The 11,638-nt window shown below is 32.5% G+C and overlaps 1 long non-coding RNA gene across 1 annotated transcript; it reads left to right on the top strand.

The window, feature by feature from the left end:
- Nucleotides 1-4,167: 4,167 nt before the first annotated feature.
- Nucleotides 4,168-8,564, top strand: LOC132058194 (uncharacterized). The gene is made up of 4 exons (XR_009415206.1): nt 4,168-4,431; nt 6,399-6,554; nt 6,890-6,933; nt 8,093-8,564. It is a non-coding gene; the product is annotated as an uncharacterized LOC132058194 (long non-coding RNA).
- The last annotated feature ends 3,074 nt before the right edge of the window (nt 8,565-11,638 follow it).

Here is an 11,638-nt window from a genome sequence, read left to right as displayed (position 1 = left end):
ATTTAGAAATCGTATAAACTTCAAATATACAAGATTTTTTTTTTTTTTTAGAGAAGCTAGTAAATAGCTCTAGAAAGAGAAATATAGTTTTAGTAATGGTCTATAAAACAAAATTGCCAAAAGGACGTCATGTCGAGATGTATTTTGGATGTAAAATCTACACCTCATTCCTTGCACTCAGGAGACAAAGTTGCAACTGCGCAAGCTACACATATATGATGAAGTAATTGCAAGAAGAAACACATAAAAAGAATACAATTTTCGATTAATGACCCTATTAACTGGAGAAGATATATAGGTTAACATCCCTTTCTTCCTTCCATAGAGAAATATTTAACATAAGGCATCTAGCGTCCCTTCCTAATTAAAGGTTCTAAACAATATTAGTTATTGTAAATAATAATATATGTTAGTGATTTTATCGGATATATATATTAGTGATTTTATCGGAGTTAATATTATCCATAATTGAAGACTTTTGGTAAGTCCTTTTGTCTTTCATTCCTGTATAGTTATGATTATTCATAGATAATGTTTATTATTGTCAATTAAATTAGTAGTAACTATAGTAAAGACTCTTGGAATTCATTAAAAAAAAAAAAAAGGGTAAATGTAAAATGAGAAAAACAAAAAAAGGTGAAAGAACAGGTCGTTGGAGACTTTTGATCTTATCTAAGTCCTCTTGCTTTCCATTCCGGCACAATTATTATTTATGGATCATACTGTAAATAGATTATTAGTAAATATAAGTCTTGGAATTCTAAAAATGTAGATGAAAAATGAGAAAAAGAAAAAAAGTCTTGTTGGTTCAAAAGATGTGCCAGGTACTCGTGTTACTACAAAAAATGACGGGAAAAAAAATAGTAATCCTAAAATGAAAAAACCAATTCACGAAGATCAGAACTAAAAGGAAAGAAATTATTTATCACCGTTAAATCAGAAACAAAGACTAAATAATGTGTTCTTTATATCTCCCATATACAATATGCAAAAAATGAAAGTTTAGAAATTGAATGGAAAATGAAAATTATATTGTGGAGATTTAATTAGGTACAATGAATCGTGGAATTGGAAAAACTTAAGTTTGCTAGTTCGTAAGATGTGCCGCCTAAACATTTTAACCAAAAAAAAGTTAGAGCAAAGCAAAAGAAAAACAATAATATTAAAATGAAAATAATAATTACCGGGAGACCAAACTGAAAGGAGAGAAATTATCCTTCAGCGTCATATAGCTTGCAAAAAGAAAGAAGATATCATCGGCTACTGGTCCTGCAAAGTTAAGTTGGCATAATATTGTCCATGTACATTAACAACATATACAGCAGATGTTAATGAAGAAGACAAAAAAAAAAAAAAGTATATATATATATAAGGACAAATTCTCCAGCACGTGATATGAAAAACTCTTTCAGTTTCAATATATTGACTTCCTTACATAACATTAATACCAATAAGCAAAGGCAGAGAATTGTACATGGAAGATAGACCAATCTCTCATTTAAAAAAAAAAAAATTATGGGGGTTATCTCTTAGGGAATGAACAGTTATTATTAATTTGGTCATTGATTCTCTTAGAGAAGAAACGGTGGTTTATTAAAAGTAATGATGTTTGGACTCCTTCATCAGATGCCTACGAAGGATCATGACTTTTTGATTCGTAACATAAATTGAAATGAATAGTTTTTTTTTTTTTCAATTTGAAAAAAGGGTAAAATGGTCAATCATTTTTAATGGGCATTTTCGTAAATTAACTTTAGGCTTAAGAGCTTCCCACTTTCAATATAAAAAATGATATACAAAGTCTCTGAATGAAAAACAATAAGTTCACGTGAACCGTAACCGACCCTCTAAATTTGCCCCAGCCAGCCATTAACCAACAATTACATACCCTGTATGATCAGCAAAAGGTGATAAGTGGAGTTTGGGAAGGATAGGGCATACGCAAACCTTACCCCTACTTTGGGAGAGGTAGAGATGTGGTTTCCGATACGACCCTCAGCTAAAAAAAAAACGTTTTCAAAAAGATTTGAAATATACAAGAGCAAAAAGTTATGATGAAAATATTGAATAATTGGAAAGTATTGACAACAAATAGTAAATATAGCAGCAAGTCATTAACCATCTAAGCAAATAGTTACATACAACAACAACAATAACATACCTAATGTAATCTTGGCGCATGGGGAAGCTAGGATCTCGACCTTTGTGTGTGTGTGGGGGGGGGGGGGGGGGTAGAGAGTTATGATGACAATATTGAATAATTGAAAAGTATTGACAACAAATATTAAATATAGCAGCTAGTCATTAACCATCTAAGCAAATAGTTACATACAACAACAAAAATAACATACCCAATGTAATCTTGGCGCATGGGGAAGGTAGGATCCTGACCTTTGTGGGGGTAGAGAGGTGGTTTCTGATAGACTTTTGGCTCAAAAAAGTGCAATCAAAATAGGATACAAAGGTTTATCATATACTATGTATACACACTATGATTTTTTGAGACGAGGAGGGTTCTCAAGCTCTGCCCCGGCTTAACATGATCTCAAGTTGGGCTTGGGCCGAAACCATAGTGGAAACAATGTTTTGAAGCTAGTGGCAGTGTAAAGATTTTGTAGACATGTACATCGGTCAGTCATAAGCGAAATCAAAATTTTAATTTTATGAATTTAAAATTTTGAGTTCCTTACAATAATGGTTCAACATAAGTGATATTATCTTTTTTGATAAAAGAAGACAATTCTTTTGAATAAAGGTGTCCCTAATGGGAAGTTAAATGACTTTTCAGGCTGCTCGAAGAATATGGGATTGAATCTCCACTGGCATTTTGGAACTGCCACCAAAGTGGCATAGCCTGTAAATGGCCTTCCAGAAGCTCTCCTTGTTCATGAAGCTTCACACTATCGTATACTTATACCAACAATCTTAAGATGACCAGTTTCCATGTGTCAAAATCTACAATACTTACTGCTATAAATTTTAACACTTGAGAATATCACAAGAAAAATACACAAAATGGAATTGGTTCTCCAGCTTCTGCAAGACCATTCAAGAGAGCAATAGGTGCAACAAATAAAAAAGTAGCATTACAACAAGAAATCCAACAATTGCATCATGACATGGTTCTACACTGTAATGAATGATGTAAAAATAAAAACAGAATAAGCATAGAGGAATACAATTTCTTTCACATAGTACTCGTAACATATATCCTAATGCAAATATCACAAACAATAGAAGATAATGTCCAATAGTATTCCATTTGGTAGTAAATCTTCTGTACTTTCAGAAATTAGATCGGAGTCTCTATATCAAACCTGTTATTCTTCCTTAGGGAGAAAGAGTAAGGGAAGATTCAACACCATCCAAAATTCTGATAGCAGGGGCACCATACTTCGTCGGTGACATATTATCTACCTGAAAGGGAAGAAATAAAAAATTGTGACAAGGCTTTCGTAATAGCATCTTCTGCTAAGACAGTTTAAGTGGATAAAATAGAAATTTAGGTACACATTTATTTTCATGTCATATGTAACTGTTAAAAACTCTAACTGCACAACATGTTTTGTACATAGATATAACTACACATTCAGTTGTATATAAGGTTTAACTACTTTGGAATGTATCCTTTTGAAGTGGCAATGGATATGTAATCAATCAACTTATCTATTTCTTAGGTCCTCCCTCGGATATCAACATCTACTACTTCAAAAGAAACTAAATGTTCGAAATAGACTGTAGACTTCTCAAAGAGTTTTGAGAGAAAAATCAATCTCTTACAATGAGATTATCATGTAAAACCGCTCCTAGCTATCATAATTGTTGACTATCATCACACCATCACATCACAATAAATGTACTGATCAACGTAACTAACAATTAGATCAGCGTAACACAAAGTAAATGCATAAAAGTCACGAATAAACTCACCCTCTAACCAATAGATTTCTTCGTTGACTACAAGCGAACAACCAGAAAACCTTCAAGTCGAACACTCTTTAATATGAGAAAATCAACTTTTTAAAATTTGTCAATACTAACATTGTGAAGCATCTACCAAGAAATCTTATCTATAAATAATATAAAAATTTAGCGTAGGCAATTGATGTAATGACTTTCCATTACTCCATTCCTATTTATCTTTTTTCTCCTTTATTTGGTCTTTTTTACTCATGTTTAATTATTTGGGAAAAAAACCAAAATTCATTATTAATGGAGAAATAAAGATTTGGTAGTGGGGATTCCAAAAACCACTATCAGATTTACACCCGTTACGAATACGAGCACTTTATTTCTTCATCCTCAAACGTTTCCTCTGGAATACAAGATTATATAATTAAGCCGTGAAACGCTGCCACAATCAACAACTATTAGGGAACCCAATGTGGACGACTTCGGCACTCTGATCCGCTGCCGCAAAGACGTAGAACTGTATGTCGAATTTGCCTTTTCTGCTTTTCTATCCTCTCCTAATTTGTCTTCTTTTGCTAATTCTTGGAACTTGCTGTGGTTAAATTTTTGTGTACCCCCCAATTCAGTTGCCACTAAATACATAATTCTGTGTACTGAGTTATTTGCGCTGCACGTAGCAAGTAAAGGATTTTACCTATGACTGTTATTTGTTCAAAGTTTTATAGCTGTAATCGTTTTATATGTCGTAATTATCCGGCTTAAGTTGAGCAGCGGAAGAAAATGTGTACCAGTTAAAAGAAAAAACTATCAAAATTATCGAAAAATTCCGAATATTTAAGTAGCTAGGCATTTTAATAGAATGATTGTGACAGTTTAGTTCTTTGTACTTGGGATATTTATTGGTTTTGAATATATGGTGTAATCATCAGTGTCGTCATTTTGTATATGCATGTTGAATGAAGTTAACTCAATTCTTCGGATAAAACAAAATCTCTTCACTCATTTATAACTTTTTTCTCTTTCAATATGAGCTCTTATTTGAGTATCAATCTATATGTTTCACCGCTTACTTTCATTTTGGGGTCGTAATTCTTGTGGGAATTTGATTTTTTTTTGTTTTGTTTTTGTATCTAGCATGTTCTCAAGGAAAGGTTTGACGCTAACAAGTACGTATTATGTTCTTATTTTTTTCTTTTCTTTTTCATCATATTTCTCTCGTTTTTTAGTATATGTACAATTTTTATGCATTTTGGCATGTAAAATCTACATTTTGTACATTTATTCGTAAAATTTAATTTTCTTTGTAAAAATAGTTACTCCATTTGTTTCAATATATGGGAAGGAATTCAAGGTCAAAATACTTAATTTTGACTATGAATTTAGGTACAGATTCTTTAGATTTTTTAAAATAAAATTCACATATTTAAAAATTACTCGGAAAGTACTACAAGTAAACATAACTAATGATTAAAAATATTTAAAACAAATTGAGAAAATTATAGTCAGAGAAAAAATTGGCTGATTTTCCAATAATGTCTATACCTTTATTTTATTTATCTACGCCAATTGTTTTTTGTATTTTCATTTTTTCTTCGATTAAATTTATGATTTTGTATGTAAGAGAATTATTTTTTTATAACCGCGCGAAGTGCGGGCAAATACCCTAGTATATATATATAAAGGCAGGACATATACCCGCCTAGGTGGCGCTCTAAAAATTCAGGAATTCCATTTATTTGTTATCTCCTTTTTCCTAGGCATTTTTTGTGTTTTTACTTGTCATCTAATTTAGTTACTCCTATTACTTAAGAAAACAAACCCGTTACTGTTTCAGTTCAGACTCTAAACGTTGCTATTCAAAGCCCACAATAACTGCCACTCCACCCCGACTCTGGCACTCGCTTGAAACCAACAACGAAATTCCAGATCAAAGGAACATCTCGGAATTGGCACATTGAAACTCGCATATTTTATTGTGTTCATGTAACGACACAACAAAGGCGAGTTCGGAAATCATATAAATGTACATATCTCTTTCCCCAATCTCACTTTCTTTCCCTTACGGAATACAAGATGTTAGAAATAGCGGGCTTATCTGCAGCCAAAACAGGTTTGTACATTATTTCTCTTCTCTCTTTCTTTTTTTTTTTTGTATAGGAAAACAATCTATCTATTTTAGGGATAATTGCAGTTATTATTAGCTTAATTGATATTTTGTTGCAAATTTTCACTCTGATGGTTGGGGCTTATCTTCCTTGGTGCGATTTATATTGGTAATTTCTAATATACATGCATGCAACCTTTTTCCCTGTCCCCTGTTTAAAAAGTCTATCCAAGTTAAGTTTGAATTTTAAAAGTCTGATAGATTTTAATATATTATAACTTTCTCATCCTGTTCCAGTGTATTTTATATATATATTGCCGATATCAGCTTATAGTTTGAGAATACTGAAAGTTAACCATTGTTGTATAATTATTGAATGCAGAAAAAAGTACAAAATGAGGAGATGCGTGAAAGTTAACCATTGTCAATTTTTGGAGGCAGAAGAAAGTAAAAAACTAGGTGTTGCGAAGCAATGAATTGATTGATAGTTTTGAGGCAAGTTGTGAAGGGATCAAGACCATTTATCTCGAGAAACAGTGTGAGTTCTTATGAAGTTTTGTTTTATGCTTTTTTTCGTTTCACTAGGATTGTGAATGGACAGGTAATTTAGCAGCCATTATTTCTATGGAAAACATGTTAAGGCCCAACCTCTTGGAAAAATTTGTTTGTTTCAGGCAAGTCGGATAAGAATTCTATACAACAAAACCCAAAGAACTTATGAAACCATCTGTTATTATTTATTTATTTATTTTTAATTTTTTTTTTAGATTTATTGATTGAGGTTGCAATTTCTTTCAATAAACCTTTGTTACTTTTAGTATATGAGATTCTATTACCGTTTAATTGACAGTTTATGACTATTTGATGTAACAGAGGAAGAATAGTATGCTGGTGGTACCCCGTGCTTCAATCTCAAGGTGTTTAAAAGTTACTGTGCATTACATATCTTTGTTTCCATATGACCTACAGATGGCATCGGTTAGATTAGCTATGGAGTACAAGGATCTCATAGTTCTTGGATATACTCATCTGTAAAGGATACAACCTGTTATGTTACAACACCTTATCTTAGCATATGTTGAGCAGACTAGTACAACTTAGATAATGCTCTAACATCATGTATTTAGGTAGCTTCAGTTTTTTTATACAAATCAATGAACTGAAGAATTAATGTGTGCTAACTTAAATTTTTTTGTTGATGACCATGACATGTAGCCTTATACTTTTCATTTCTTTTTTCCTGGGAAGGGTGATATTTTTCCTTAAAAGCTTCTCAAATTTTTAAAGTGCTATGTTTACTACCTTGGGGATTCAGGCGTTGTTGTTAATTATGGTCAATGGTAAGACGCTTTCGGGAATGTCGACTTTCAAAGTGGTTTTCGCAATTGTTAGGTGACCGTCGTGGTCCAAAGTATCTTGGATATGTGTTTATCTTTTGACTAATCAAATGAGATACTGACTTCCTTAATTCAGTTAATGCTCATTATTTATTTAACTTTTAAAATTAATTTCCTGAATTCAGAACTTCAATTACTACTATTTCCCATTGATTGCTTATGGACAATGTTCTGCAATGAGTAAAATATGGTTTCTCCTTTTGATGATCGCAAAACTTAGGGAAAAAGAGAGGGACACAAATAGAAGGAATTACAGTGAAACCTTGTAATACTATAAGTCATGACATACCTTTGTGTGCTATCAGTAGTGTCAATTTTTTATTGTTACTTTCATTATACATAACTTAAACTCTTACGATTTAGTTAAAGATAACTACCATGAAAAGGCGATGCTTAGACTTGCATAAAATTGTTTATGTTAGGCCGGGTTTTTGTGTGTTACTTTGATCTAACCTTAATCGGTCATTCCTCTATAAATTATAACTAAAAAAGCTAGAATCTTTCTATTTTGACAGAGGTTTCATGTCTGTGTTTTTTGCTCTTCCAACTTTTTCTTTCGCTTGCTGATCTTAAATCCAAAAGAGAAAAGGAAAATGAAAGAAAAAGTGTCAGCTTTCTAGAGAAGATTGGATTAATGGCGGATTTAATGTCCTTATGATTTAAATGTTTGATTTGTCAGATTGATCCTGCAAAGTGCAAGAGTATTTCCTCTGGCTTTGGAATTTTACTTAAGGAGCAGGGCATTAGAGGATTCTTTAGGGGTTGGGTACCTACTTTGCTTGGTTATATTTCACAGGGACTTTGCAAATATGGATTCCATGAATATTTCAAGATGTACTATTCAGACCTTGCTGGCCCTGAGAATGCTGTCAAGTACAAGACTTTGATCTAATTTGTTGGTTCTGCATCTGCTGAGGTTAATGCTGATGTTGCCTTTGCCCATTTGAGGCTGTCAAAGTTCATGTTCAAACTCAGCCTGGTTTTGCCAGAGGCTTGTCTGATGGACTTCCCAAGTTTGTCAAGGTTGAAGGCATTGATTGGTATGCCTATTTATATTATCTTGAACAAATTTGTTGTTAGTTAGATTTGCTTATTGTGGGTTTTCTCAATACTAAGGAAATTATGACCTTTGAATTTTTCTTTATAGGCTTTGCAAGGGGACTGTACTTATCTGGGGACGACAAATTCCATGTAAGCTAACAGATTTTCTCTGATTTTTCCATCACTAGGATATTGATTTTACGTTTAGATACTTTCTTTGACTTTTAAACAAAGGTGTCATTCAGTTTCTTGCAAGCTTAGTCTATACCTCATCCGTTTCATTTTATATGGCAGTGTTCGATTAGACAAGGAGATTAAAAAGAAAGAAAGGGTTCTGACACTATCCAAAAGTAACCTTAGAAAATGTGTGCGTAAACATATCATGACATTTCTATGATTATAAGAGCATGCCATTAAATGTGAAGTGAGAATTTTAAAGTTAAAATACTTTCAAATATATAATTTATGTAAAATGAAACAGAAGGAGTATAACCTTTGTTGGTCGAACTGCTTGGCATCTGTTTAACTACTCTTTCTTGAATGTAATGTTCCATTGCTGTGAAAAATGGGAACTAGACTGACTGAGTCTCACATGGGTTATTTTACAGACATCATGATGAAGTTTGCATCATTTGAAACCATAGTGGAACAACTCCATAAACATGTCATTCAACACCAAAAGACAAATGCAGCAATACCACACGGCTTGGTGTGAACTTTGCTGGTGGATATTTGGCTGGTATTCTGTGATGTTGCGCAAATTCATTTTCTCTTAATCCTTAGAGACATTAGTTAATCACTTTCATAAAGAGAGCTTGCAACTGGCTTATACATATCATTTTGTTGACAACTTCAATCTTCTTGATAAAAGGTAAAAATGGGGAAGTAAGTTGGAAACAGTAAAATACTATTCTCTGGATATTCTCTACCACAAAAGAATATGTTTTATTACTGATGTTTAATAGGGTGGTGAAACAAGCATAAAGAGGGTGAAGGTTGAGCAAGAAGTGGATCAAAGAGTGGTTGGTGATACTCAAATGGAAGAGAGGTGTACAACTACAATTCCAAAGGAGGATGTGACTTCTACATCCAAGGAAACCACTATTGGAAGTACATCAACAATGGATGCTAGACCTGAAATTCTGCATCAGATGAGCTTCATGAAGAAAAAGATTAAAGATGGAAAAACTGATAGTTTAGACGACACTTTAAAGGTATCTCCTAAGCTTTTAATTTTTCGTATCAAATTTAGTAACTAATGCAGCTGTCTGTAAATTCTGAATGAAAAGTTGCTGATCTATCTTGCATTCCATAGGATATGGAACGTGCTGTTGTTAGCGGTAATGGAACAGAAACCGGTCAGATAATTCTAAAATTTGACTAATTGATGAATATTTATTCAATTTAATGGCAGTTTATAATGGTGAGATTTTGAAAAAATAATCTGGAGAATTCATCATAAGTTGTTTCGTATATGTGGATCTATTTGTCTTCTTTTTTCCTTGTGATCTGCCTTACCGTTTTGGTCCGTTCTCTTCCTTTTTTTTTTTTTCCCCTTTTACATTTTTTTACTTTGACAAATTTGTTTTGTGGACTTGCAGACTGATTTTTGGGTATGTATATCCGGATTTTGAGTATTTCAATACTGTTGAGAAGAAAAGCAGAAATTGAACAGCTTGGCTTATGGTACAAATATTATTACATCCTGTATTTAACAAGGCTGCAAAAACTGATTGGAATATGTCGGCAAGTCTTCGTTGGAGAGTGATTGTACTCCTAAAATAAACAAAGGATTGCGGCATATTCTCATGTGTAAGTGATACATAAATGAGGTGTATTTTCTTCTCTCTATGTTGTGTCTTTTCTTGAATAATATTTTCCTTATTTTGATCAGGTGATTTAATGCTTGCAAGTTGTAATATCCTTACTTGCAAAATATGGTGAAATTGATATGTCAATATGTAAATATTCTCAAAAATGAGTCAAATATGACATAAATACAAGTTTAGATCTCCAGCTTACTCACCATTGGTCTTAAAGGAAAACTCAATACTAATGAAATTGTAGAGCACACGAATATGATGTATGCAACACGTGAAGTTGAAGGTTTTACAGTTATAATGCAGAAAAATAAAACAAACTGATGTTTAATTATTATAATAACAACATTGATAAGGCAATTATATTTAAGAATTGATGTTATGGATAGAATATCGCGATGACAAAATAGATCATAGAGTAATACTTCTATAACTATTCAATCGCATCCCATGAGATATGCGTGGGACAATATCAATTTTTATGTATTTTATAATTATATTTTAAATAAATATTATATATATTCAGACACCCATACATTAACGCCAATAAATGTGTCACTTTTTAGATGGTAATGTTTTTATCAGATAAATTTTTACCCTTCTTATTCCAATTCTCCATCCAAGTTTTAAGTGTTATTGTCCTTTCAATTAATTTACGTTTGGAATGTTCTCGATATTTTAAGTTATTACAATAATTTATCTTTTGTTATTTTTAATATTCAAAAAGTAGGAAAAACATTATTTTTAAGTAAAGTCTTTTGCGACAGTATACATTGTGCAAATTTTCTAGTTGTATAAATAATCCAAAATGAAGGAACCTCGAGAGGATTTCTCAAAGAAAAAATGTCACATCTTCAATCTATGAAAGCCAAGAAGTACATTAAACAGCACCAGAAGATCCACAACATTTAATAAGAAAACTGAGATTGTTTCTTTTAACGTATGTTGTTTAGAAACTAAATTAATGGACATGAGATGGCCGCGTAAGAAATTGATGACATGAATGCCAGTGTAAGTAGTATGCAGTAGAACCTTATAAGAATTTGTTTAGTGATGCTTAATTGTAATTCTCAATTGTGGCTTATGATCCCTGAGTGGAACCATCTGAGAATGGTCAGTTGGTCTTATGTCAGAACTCGGCAGTCCTTTGTCTTATTTATTTAGATAAGCTACTCATAATTTACATGACTAAAAGATGTCATATACCTATTGCATATTAACCTCGGAATGAGATGGTCTGTTGTGTCATCCGTCATGCTTGTTCCTGTATTGATGCTCGCACTGGCTGTCATTTTCATGCTTGTTGCTGTAATTGTGCTTGAAAGATGTTCTCGCTGGCTGTTATAACTAGCAAGCATGTTTTA

This window comes from Lycium ferocissimum, chromosome 5, assembly GCF_029784015.1.
Source record: "Lycium ferocissimum isolate CSIRO_LF1 chromosome 5, AGI_CSIRO_Lferr_CH_V1, whole genome shotgun sequence".
Taxonomy (NCBI): domain Eukaryota; kingdom Viridiplantae; phylum Streptophyta; class Magnoliopsida; order Solanales; family Solanaceae; genus Lycium; species Lycium ferocissimum.
This window is presented reverse-complemented; position numbering and strand designations above follow the sequence as displayed.